Genomic DNA, 12,072 nt, shown 5'->3' with positions numbered 1-12,072 from the left:
AATATATGGAAATCACAATGTATAACCAAACAATTTAGACAAGTCTTCTCTATACATGATACTAAGTTCTCGATACATCCCTAAACATGCATCTAAAGGCAAGGTTTCGTAACTCGTACGTACCTTGAATAAACGAATTGGTATGCCACTTTACTATTTAGAAATCACCTTCAATAAACTCCTCTCCTAAACCAAATAATAATCAATCAAATTTACAGCAATACTAACTTACTTTAAAACCTTCAAAATCCAAATCAAACAACACTTTAAAACCGTCCCTTTAGTTAAAATTAAAGGCTTATATATTTTTCTTTAAATTTTCTTCATAAAAACCGCAAAATACACTCTTATACATGAAATTACAGAAATTTTAAAGTTTAATAAAAAATCTTAAAATTATTTAAAAACCCCTAATAATCTCCCTTTTTAATGGGTGATTAAACCCTCTTTATAAAACATCAAAAGTAATACTTAGAAACTATTTCCAGCACTTAAAACTTCAATAAAAGCATATATTTATGCTTAATTAACTTTAAACATAATTAATTTTATCAATCAAACTCAATGATAATATTTTAAGTATAAAAAAAACTTCGTTAAAATCAAAAACTGCCCAAAAATTATATTTAGAGGCTGAATTTGGCCACGAGTGGATGGTGCTTACTAACAAAGGTAGTAAGTCTTTCTTAAAATGTTGTTTCCACATGAGAAACACTACATTTTCATCAAAATCGGATGAGTTCAGAACCTGATTGGGCCAAAAATAATTCATTTTTTTTAACCCTAATTTCTTTCATCTTTTTAAGTGCCGATTGATAATTTCGGGCTTTGTCTGACTTTTACTATTCGGGCTAAAATAAGAAAATAATAAAATAAAAATAAATAAAATATTTGGGCCAAAAATAATTATAAAATAAAAAGGTTTGGGCTTAAAATTAATTAACAAGCTTGGGCTAAAATGAAAACTATGCTTTTACCAAACACCAAGACTGATCCATGGACCTTTCAAAAATATGAATTTAATAAAATACGATTTTTTAAGCACTCTCGGGATTAAATACTAAACCCGACCAATAGCGGCGGTGAAAGGTTATTTATCATCGGGCTTGGTTTTGGGGAGACATTTTTACATGTCTACAGAAGCCCCCACTTTGACTGAGTTTGTAGAAACGTCAGTTTTGAAAACGATAGTCAAAGTAGTCGATAGGGACGGAGAATGATTTAAGATGTTATGCGATCCTAAATCACTCTGTATACGCCGATACCTGCAGAAAAATGTTAATTCCACAAATAAAAGAGTAAAGGGATAGAATACATATCTGGCACCAGTGTATCGGTGACAAACGAGTTTGGTATTTTCCTATGCTTGAAGGAATCTACCGAGTGACATTGATTGAAACGCTTTCCGTGCTTGAGGAAAGCCGACTGAAGAGTTTGGTACCTTTCTAAGCCTGAAGAAAGCTACCGGATAATACTTTCCATGCCTGAGGAAAGCCGACTTGGCGGTTTTCTATACTTGAAGAAAAATCCACCGGATAATACTTTCCATGGTTGAGGAAAGTCGAAAGATGATGAGATTGCAAGTCTCTGTGTATCGAGAACCTTGCGTCATGAAATGATGGTGGTCCGCTGGTCCCCGGACGTGGGCTGTAGATGGTCCGCTTGTCCCCGGACGTGGGCTGTAGATGGTCCGCTTGTCCCCGGACGTGGGCTGTAAATGGTCCGTTTGTCCCCGGACGTGGGCTGTAAATGGTTCGTTTGTCCCCGGACGTGGGCTGTAGATAAGACCTGCAAAAATAAATTTGCCAATGGACTCGTATACACTGTGATTGACTTGACCACTAACTTGACCAAGTTTGACTTGATGTGACATGACATGTGTATGACTTGTGAGTGTGTGTGTGTGTGTGTATGCAGACACAAGCAAACGAAGATGCAAAAGCAAAAATTTTCCGTCAATTTTGGTCATGAGTGGAGGGTACCGACTTTCTCCCGAAAAAGAAAGATGTGAAAACTGAACTTTTATTTTCGAACTTCCTTTCGATGAAAACTTGGAAAAAGTTTTTGACCTTCCCCAAAATAAAATAATGAAAAAGGAAAGAAGTTTTGAAATTCCTCCTTGAGCAAGACGAAATAAATCGTATGGATTGAATTGCTTGTCCTGAAAATAATGTATGCATGATGCATGTTCTTAGGCCAGGAGGCTAAGGACAATTACATCATGTGACACGATAGATGAATGAACTTAAGTCATGGAGCTAAGCATCATATATGGTGTAAAGAAGCGATTTTGAACGTCACTTAGGTCTGGAAGCTAAGCACGTATAATGATTATTGCATAATGAACGTTGCTTAGGTCAAGGAGCTAAGCACGATATGCTTTGTATGATTAAAAATCATTGATATATAAATGTTTCTCAACACATTATGCGATGCATGAAACAATGAATATTGCTCATGTCAGGAAGCTAAGCAAGTATACAATATTTCTTCTAATGAATGTTGTCTTTAAATTGATGAAACATACACAGTGTTGAAACAAGATTTCATGATAAGGGCTCTTAAAGGGAAGGATGATTGATATGGTTATGGATGTGTGAGTGAAGTGTGTGAATGTGATACTAAGGCTGGCTGCAAGGGTTATGGTGATGGAAATAGATGTGAGAAGAGTAAAAAATGATGACTCCTCAGGCTGGGTAAGCTAATGTGATTTGGGTTCAAGCCCCCAAGTCTAGCTCTAAATGGGTAGGGATAAGCATTGGATATTCTTTGACTCGATCATGCATGGATATGAATATGAATGTGGCTGCACCTCGATGTGAGGTTGCCTACGTATCCGTTAGGAATCAGGCCGAACGTAGCTCTAACCGAACTTTGCACGAGTGTGTGTACACCTCAAAGAGGTCTTTCAAGGGTTGTAATGTGGTTAAGTTGATGGTTTAAGGAAGAAAGAGGTAAAAGGCTCAAGACCCGAGAGAAGTCCTCAAGATGTGTAATTGTGAATTTGAAAATTTTGAATTTTGCAAGTTTATTTTCAACACATTTTTTTTTTTTTTTTGCTTTGAACTTTTTTTTTTTCATTCTTTTGAATCAATGTAGGCAATCTCAAATCATGCGGTCCATCACTCACTTAGCATTCATGTTTCTCAGGCACGGTACCGAGCACTCGATGAGAGACGCAATTTGAGACGTGTTCATATCAAAGACATTGGAACACTTGCCTTTAGACATTGTTTTATTTTTGCTTTACTACTTTTTTTTTTACTTGCTTTATGAATGTTATACAATTACACATCTTCCAATCCCAGGGTTAAGTGAATGTGGGTTGAAGAAATGAAGGCCAAATGTTAGACGAGGCTCAAAGTGGTTGATGAAGAACTGGATATGTGATTGAGTAGTTAATGGGGAATGACAGGGTTGCAAAGGTGCCTCAAATCATTGGTGTACCTTGTGTTTAGTTCGGCAACTTTTTTTTGTTATTTTTTTTTATTGAGAATGAATGAATGAAAAATTCTATGATCGAGATGTAAAGGAAAATTGCTCATTTTATTAATGAAAAAGGTGAACGAAACACATGAAACATATAAAAAAAATTCAAAGTGGAAAACCTATGCTAGACATGAATGGGGGAATGGAGAAGAATGATAAACAAAGAAATCATGAAATCTTGCACAAAGGATCTGCGTGCCTTGTATTTATTACTTCTTGCCGCCTGGAGGGACAGGAAGTTTGTTTGCATTCATCAAGTCTTGAATGACGTCCTTCAAATTCCAACATTGCTCCGTAGTGTGGCCCCTTCCTTGATGGTACTTGCAATAGGCATTGGGATTCCATTTGGCGCTCCTTTCTTCAGGTTTTGGCTCTGGAAATGGCCCAATAGGTGTGATCAGGCCTTAACTGTAAAGGCGATCAAAGGCCGCGTCATAACTCATTCCTAAAGGAGTGTAAGTTCATTTCTTCTTGGGCAATGGAGTATCAAGGGCTAACACTTCATTGAGATCAACTTGGCTTATATTGTTGGTAGTATTTTTGTGCTTAGAAGACGAAGAAGAAGGATGGTCGTTCTTCTTGTTTTTTCAAGTGTTATTATTGTTACTACCAGCAGTCTTTATTAGCTCATCCTCGATATTGATGCCGATGTCGTATACAGCTTCGAAAGTGTTCAATGGAAGAAATTTGAGATGTTCTCTATATTTATGAGTCAGATTTTGAATAAAGAGGCGAACCATCTCTCTTTCTTTGGAAGGATCTACCAAGAGTGAATCTGTTTCCCTCCATCTGTTCAGGTAAGCGGTGAAGCCTTCATTCTCTTTCTGTTTGAGAATGGAGAGTTCACGTTCAGAAGTTTTAGTTTGAATGTTACACTTGTAACGATTCATGGAACTGTCGGTGACATCTTGCCAAGTCGCAGTACGCTTGGCATCTAGGGAATAGAACCATTGTTGGCAAGCATGTTCTAAGGAGAGAGGGAACACCGTAGGGAAGAGTGTTACGTCCAATCCCTTAAGAGCCATGGTTGCAGAGAACGCCTTCAAATGGAATATTGGATTGTCAGTAGGCTTGAACTTTGGAATATCAGCAGTGGAGAACTTTTCAGGGATTCTGTCCTTCACATTCAAAGGAGTGGGAGGCCGTTCCACATAAGTGAAATCCTCAGAAATCTTACTCATTTGTTCCTTCAATTTGTCAAGGGTGGAAACAATGACCTTGTTTTGTTCCATGGTAGTGACCCTAGTGGTAAGGGTTTGCATCATGGAAGACAGTGCCTCAATGGATTTGTTGATGTTCTCAATGTCTTCTTTAGTGGCCATTGAAAGGTGATGAGTAACGGAGATGACAAAGTTCTCTTTGAACGCCTATTAGATCTGAGAGATTGTTGCAGTAATGGCTCAAACCGTATTGATCTATCTCTGTTCCTTGAACAAGTATTTGAAATAAAACAATTCACTTAATTGTTTGACTCATTGCTCAAGATAGGAAAGGAAGGAAAAAATAGACATTTGAAAACAGGTGAGAAAAACTCCACTCATTTTTTTTTATTATGACGAAAAAAGGGTGCATGAACCTAATATACGATCATAAACGACCTGGTGCACGACTCGAGTCGGAACATAAAGAAAGTGTGTGGACTATACTTGACTCGTGAGTGATCAAGTGATGTTATAAGACTCGTGGTATGATCGTATGGTTAGACATGTGAACAATAACCAAAATGACTGACGCGAGGACCAAATTAACACGGAAGACTAAACTGACGCTTTTTTTTTTTGAAAAGGGGTGACGTGGCACGGGACACTTATCCCGTCAGACGGGATGAATTCCCGTGTCACGGTCAATTTTATTTTATTTTTTTTTTGTGAAAAGGAGTGACGTGGCACGGGACACTTCTCCCGTCAGACGGGATAAGTTCCCGTGTATCGGTCAAATTTTTTTTTTGAAAAGGGGTGACGTGGCACGGGACACTTCTCCCGTCAGACGGGATAAGTTCCCGTGTCACGGTCAAATTTTTTTTTTTTTTTTTTTTTTTGTTGCTTGTTTATTTTTAAAGGGAGGATACCATTCGACTTAAAAAAAAGACATAAAAACAAGACTTTCCCTAAAATACGGTTAAAAAAGTGGTGCACGACTTAAAGCAAAAAAGTGTGTAAACACGACATGTAAGTGATTAAGTGAGGTTATGGACGCGTGTTTTGACCGTATAGCTAGACACGACCCAAAACTGGACACATCATTCGCACAAAAATCGAGAACAAGACTGACAGGACACTTTCCTGGGCACCGTGTCACGGTGCAAACTGTCGTGACACGGTGCAGTCTACCGTCAGACGGTAGACTTTCCCGTGTCACGGCACTGTTCACCGTGACACGACAGAACATGCCGTGACACGGTGCGCAGTTCCAGGTCAGTTTTGTGATTTTTTCAGATTTTAATCGATTTTAAGTCCGTACTAATTACTATGTGAGAATAAAAACCCTCGGTCATAGGTCAAACAAAAAGAGCAAACACATTAGGGTTAGCACCGAACAAACACATAGCATTTAGGCACGATGATGTAAAAAAAGTTCGCAACCTAAAGTCAAGATCTATGTTCAACTATTGGTCAAGATTTGGGTGTCAAAAGGGTACCATGGTTAAGAGTTTGGACGCGTTAGCAAGGCAGCCTCCCTTGAGGGTGTATGCCAATGGGCGGCTCCGCGAGTTCGTGATGAAATCGAACTCGACTCCATGGTTTGGGTGGATTTAATAACTCGGATGAACCCTTATTGCCATGAGCGTTTTTGGGTTGATAGAGCTTAAATCCCCCAGGGCTAAGACGCATGTAGAACACATACATTTTTTCAGAAAAATCGAAGGAAGTCGACTGTGAGAAAAGAAAATAGGCCACCGGACAGATTTTAGGATTGTCGTGACACGACAGTACCGTTAGACGGTACACTATACCGTGACACGGCAGACTCTGCCGTGACACGGCAGTCAGAAAATCTGACTGGTGCCCTGTTTGCTTTTGCGCGCAACCGAGTTATCCAATTTTTCCTACGGGACAGACCTGAATGCGACGTTAAAACGTCTATGCAGATGCAAAAATGCCAAATTAATCACAGGAATATTTTTTCAAGAATCTTTCAAGTCTCATCCACTCATCTTAATTAAATACCGATCACTCAAATCGATAAATAATAAAGAATCCTCCCCAGTGGAGTCGCCAAATTGTAGGCGTCATTTGAAGTGCGCCTACGTTAAAAAGCATGTTGTGAATATGCTTGGCACTCATAGGAAGTGGGAATTGACATTACGATTAGGGACAACGTTTAGGGACAAAAAAAGTAGGGAGTCGCCAACAAGTTTTTAAGGAACTTGTAAACCGTTCACGGATCATAAAAGGCAACCACGATAAAGGGACAACGATAGGCAACAACGATTGACCCGTGAAGGTTACACCCCATTCATAATCCATGAGATTACTAACTCCATATGGTTCGGAACCACGAAAGGAGGATCGGGGATGATGGTACGAAGTGAGTCATGGAGTCACATTCGCCCGTATTGGCCTCTACTCGATTCTTATAGTGAAAAGCATTCCTGTGATCTCAAAGGTATACAAACAATAATTCAATTCCCTCCAATCTAGTATTTAACTAAATTGGTTCAAGATTAATGCACACATTATTCTAAAAATTTGGTGATCACTTCAATTAATAATAAGATTAAAAAGGATCCTAAACCAGTTGTCCAAATTATCTTATTAGTCGTGATTTTTAATTACATATTCCCTTTAAACATGCAATATGGTGATCAAAATAAATAATAGAATCAATATAAAAACCAATTTAATCATAATTCTAACAACATAAAAAATCGTTAGAAAAATAACAATAATAAAAAGAGCGCGACCCTTACTTTGAATCTGTTTGTTTGCAACTACAAAAATAATAAACGAGTTAGTAACTTCAAGGAAATAATAAAACAACAATTAAATTAAATTAAATAAAATAAGGTTGATTTTGGGGCCAAACCCTCAAACGATTCTACCTTTCACGCCTTGGTTTAAGGATAGAACCTCGAGTAAAATATGGACTCCTTTGAGTGCTTGAAGAAGGAATTTTGAAGTGAAAAGGGTAGGCTAGTGTTTAGGTTAATATCATAGAAGAGAGAAAATAAGAATCATAGCATTCTGGTTGCCCCGTACATCAGAAATGAGGGGGTATTTATAGGGAAATGTGCTGAGGGAGCTCACGGGACTCTAAAATGATAAAAACCCTAAAAACGTATCCCGTGATACGGTCAGACTGTACCGTGACACGGTTAGACTGTACTATCAAACGGTACAAGTTCCCGTGACACGGTCAGTTTTGGAGTGACGCGGGAAATTTTTAGAAAACGGAACAGAAAACGCGTTAAGGGTTTACGCGGAAAGGACACGGAACTTCTCGTGTCACAGCAGACCTCCCGTGTCACGGGAAGCCCTACCGTCAGACGGGAACAGTTCCCGTGACACGGTCAAGCTTGACTGTGACACGGTCAGTTCCAGTCCACTTTTCCGTCTAAATTCATTTTTAACCCTAATTTATTTCGGCTTTTTAAGTGTCGATTGATAATTTCGGGCTTTTTTCTGACTTTTATTATTCGGGCTAAAATAAGAAAATAATAAAATAAAAATAAATAAAATATTTGGACCAAAAATAATAATAAAATAAAAAGGTTTGGGCTTAAAATTAATTAACAAGCTTGGGCTAAAATTGAAACTATGCTTTTATCAAACACTAAGACTGATCCATGGACCTTTCAAAAATATGAATTTAATAAAATACGATTTTTTAAGCACTCTCGGGATTAAATACTAAACCCGACCAATATCGGCGGTGAAAGGTTATTTATCATCGGGCTTGGTTTTGGGGAGACATTTTTAGGTGTCTTCACGTACCCAATTGCCGATACAAGTAAGCTAGAGTAGTTGTACCCTAACAATACTCGTTAATAGGGGTATCATCACGACTAGCTCATGGAGAAAGGAAGGATGAGTCTGGTTACCACTCTTGTCTAGAAAACAGTGAACCTCCAAGCACTAACCACATGTATGCAGACATGGACACAAAAGGGCCTCTCAGCATCCAACGTCGTACCAAAAATCTTATCAGTCAACACCCCACTACCCTGCCAAATCGTCTTAGTACCGCATATCTCAATCAACTTATCCTTATTCATATCCATGGTAACCGAGCACACGTCCCGTAAGACGTCCGTGCTAGGTGTAGTGGTAACCATAGCACCATCGACACGAAGCCCAAGAATATAGTACACATCGTGCAGCATGATCGTGATTTCCCCAAATGGCATATGAAATGTACTATGTTCGTATCAAGCTGCCATCTCTCAATAAAAACATAAATCAACGGCCAATCAAGCTTTTTAAACATAAGCCCGGGTAAGTGAGACAACCAGCCGACATCAATCAATTCGAGGTTCTCTTGTGAAAGGTGACCTCGTCGCTTAACCAATTTAGATTACAGCTTTGGCCTACTCAAACACCGCGAACATTTCGCTCATTCTCAATCCATATGTATGATGCCACGTGACCACCAAAACTAGGGATATAACACTCCCATCCTCAGGACCACCTGGCATCGGCTGCTGCACTGACCATGTCTCTGCCGAGATGGTGATAGGCTGACTCGCTTGACTACCAACGAATCTCCCATGCTGACCCCTATATACCATATGATAATCCTGAGGGTCCAATTCTTCGTCCCGATCACCAGCATGAATAGCCGAGTCTTCGTCCTCCTCGTCAGATGTACGTAGTCCACTTGAAGAATACACGGTCGACTAGCTCCTTAATGATGGTCTCCCGACCAACCACTAGAAGACCCATATTGATGCTCATGCTGAAGCGGTGACCTAGTCATTACTGAACGAGATGGGTTTCTCCTAACAGACGCATTCAAACGCCGTGATATTGCATGACGAGCACCAGAACCATCTATCTACAATAAATAAGTACAAAATAAAATATTAGTAATAATTACAAAAAAAAACACTTTGATTGAAGTTGGACTACAAATATTAATATACAAATAAAATAATTTCATACCAACACCATAACCAATATAATAATAATAATTGTAAACCAACACTAATCATAACAACAACAACAATAATAATAATGGAAATTCTCAATGGTAACCCCCAACTTGTGTAACACTGAAATGGTAACCCCCTTTTATTTATTATTATACAAAATGACCCCAATTAAGAATTTATTTTCACTTATAACCTTATTTTACTAAATGGTTGATTTAAATTAACTATGGTTAGGTTAAAAAAAAGAAAAACATAAAAAAAATAATAATAATAAAAAAAAAAAAAAACAAAACCACCAACCACCCACACTACCACCTCTAAACCTGCCTGCCACCGTTACTTCTCCCCCTTTCACTGCCATCGCCGTCCCATTTTTCCTCGCCGGCGCCGAAGCTTCTCCTCCCTCCGACGATATTGCTATCCCAGCCCCACGAAGCTCCCTCTTTCTCCTCTGTCTCGGTTTCTCCTCCCACCGCAACTCCTCTGTCATTCTACTCCGCCCAAATCAAACCCAAACCACCGTGGTTAAGGTTCGACTGAGGTGCGACGACTCGTGTAAGGGTTTCGAACCACCACCACCTTTGTCGAAACCCTAAACTGATGGTATGGGTTGCAAAATTGGTTCTGGTTTGGGCGGAGGTGAAAGAGAGGAAGGTATGGCGAGTGGGTTGAGGGTCGATGGAGAGAGAGACACTAGTAGAAAAAGGCAAAAAGGCACCGTCGATAGCCACCGGTTTTTAAGAACCGGTGGGAAAAAATGGGGAAAAATGGGCGGGGATAGTATTGCCACTGGTTCAAATCGAACCAGTGGGAAAAATATTATTCCCACCGGTTCAAAACTGGTGGCTTTCACATAAAAGAAAGGGCTTTTTTTTTTATAAAACCCACGCCTTTTATAAAACCCATCATTTTTCCCAAACTCTAACCCTTTCATTTTCTCTCTCCTCCCTCATTCTCTCTCCTCTCATCCCCTCTCTGATCTCGCTCCTCCTTCTCCTTCAGTCCTCTATTCTCTCCTCCTTCATTCTTCTGATCTCGCTCCTCCTTCATTCTCTCTTCTCTCTTCTCTCTTCTTTCGTTCCCTCCTCCCTCCTCTTCAACTCTTTTGACCACCAACCGCTGCCGCCACAACTTAACTTTGCCGCAACATGCAACACCAAATTTGAGGATTTCAGGTCAAATTCAAGATAATTTCTGGGCTTTTGGTGGAATTCGAGGTAATTTCTCTTTTTTCTTACTTTTATTTTGTTTTTTTGTTATTTTTGGTGGAATTCGTGGTTATTGTGGTGGTTTGTGGTGGTGGTTGTGGTTATGGTGGTGGGTGTGTTTAATTATTCGAGGTTAGGGTTTAATTTCTGAATTTAATTCGATTTTGTAATTTTCTGAGTTTCTTTTAATCGATTTTAATTCGATTTTTATTTGATTTTAATCGATTTTTATTCCTTCTGGGTTTAATTCGATCTTCTTCTAGGTGTAATTCGATTTTAATTCTGGTTTTTTTTTTTCTGAGATCTTTAAAATCAATTTCTGGGTTTTTAACGAAATTTCTCGGTGTTGTTTTTATTTTTGTGGGTTTTTAATTGATTTTAATCGGTTTTGGGTACATGCATAGTCGATTTACTTATTTTCGCAGCTTATGGGTACATGCATAGTCGGTTTATCAGTTTTTCGCAGCTTATTTATTTTAGTCGATTTATTTTTTTGTTTTAATTGGTGCAGGTATATTGATTTACATCTTAAATCGAAGAATCAAGATGCAGGAATATTGATGTTCCTTAAAAAATTATTTATTTATGATGTATGGTTTTTTTTTTTTTTAAAATTTTGATGTTGTAATTTTTTTTTGATTTATATTGTATTTTTTTTTTTGATTTATATGTTGTAATTGTTCGTATATTGATTTTATATTGTAATTTTTTTTAAATAATATGTTGTAAGTTGGCGATTATATTGAATGATATTGTGCTATTTATATTTTGATGTTGGAATTTTTTTTTATTTAATTGTTCGATATATCAAGTGATTAAAAAAAATAAAAATTACATGAGTTATTGCCACCGGTTAACCAGTGGCATTGAATTTAATATATAAAAAAGCGGGAAATGAGTATTGCCACCGGTTAACCGGTGGCGATAATAGTTTTTGCCACCAATTTTGAATCGGTGGCTTTTAAAGCATGTATATCCACCCCCCAAATGCCCAGCGGTTCAAACCGGTGGCATAAGGGGGTTTTGAATCGGTGGCTTTTTGCGTTTTTCTACTAGTGAGAGGGAGGGTCTTGAGTCTAGTAGGGGTGTCAGGTTGTGTGAGGGGCTGGTGACGACGACTAGGTGAGGATGAGGTGGAGGCATAGGTGGAGGTGGCGGCGGTTGGGAGAGGGTGATGGTGGCTGGTGAAGGTGGGTGGGTGGTTTAATTTTTTATTTGGCTTTTTTTTTTTTTTTTTTTTTTTTTTTTTTTTTTTTTTTTACAAAAAATATAACCATGGTTTAA

The 12,072-nt window shown here is 38.4% G+C and overlaps 1 long non-coding RNA gene across 1 annotated transcript; it reads left to right on the top strand.

The window, feature by feature from the left end:
- The first annotated feature begins 10,582 nt into the window (after positions 1-10,582).
- Positions 10,583-11,394, top strand: LOC110724025. Its single transcript, XR_002511815.1, has 2 exons — positions 10,583-10,797; positions 11,300-11,394. It is a non-coding gene; the product is annotated as an uncharacterized LOC110724025 (long non-coding RNA).
- Positions 11,395-12,072: the final 678 nt, after the last annotated feature.

The sequence above is a fragment of the Chenopodium quinoa genome, unplaced genomic scaffold (genome assembly GCF_001683475.1).
Source record: "Chenopodium quinoa cultivar QQ74 unplaced genomic scaffold, ASM168347v1, whole genome shotgun sequence".
Lineage (NCBI taxonomy): Eukaryota > Viridiplantae > Streptophyta > Magnoliopsida > Caryophyllales > Amaranthaceae > Chenopodium > Chenopodium quinoa.
The sequence above is the reverse complement of the archived record's forward strand: the minus strand, read 5'-3'. Positions and strand labels throughout refer to the sequence as shown.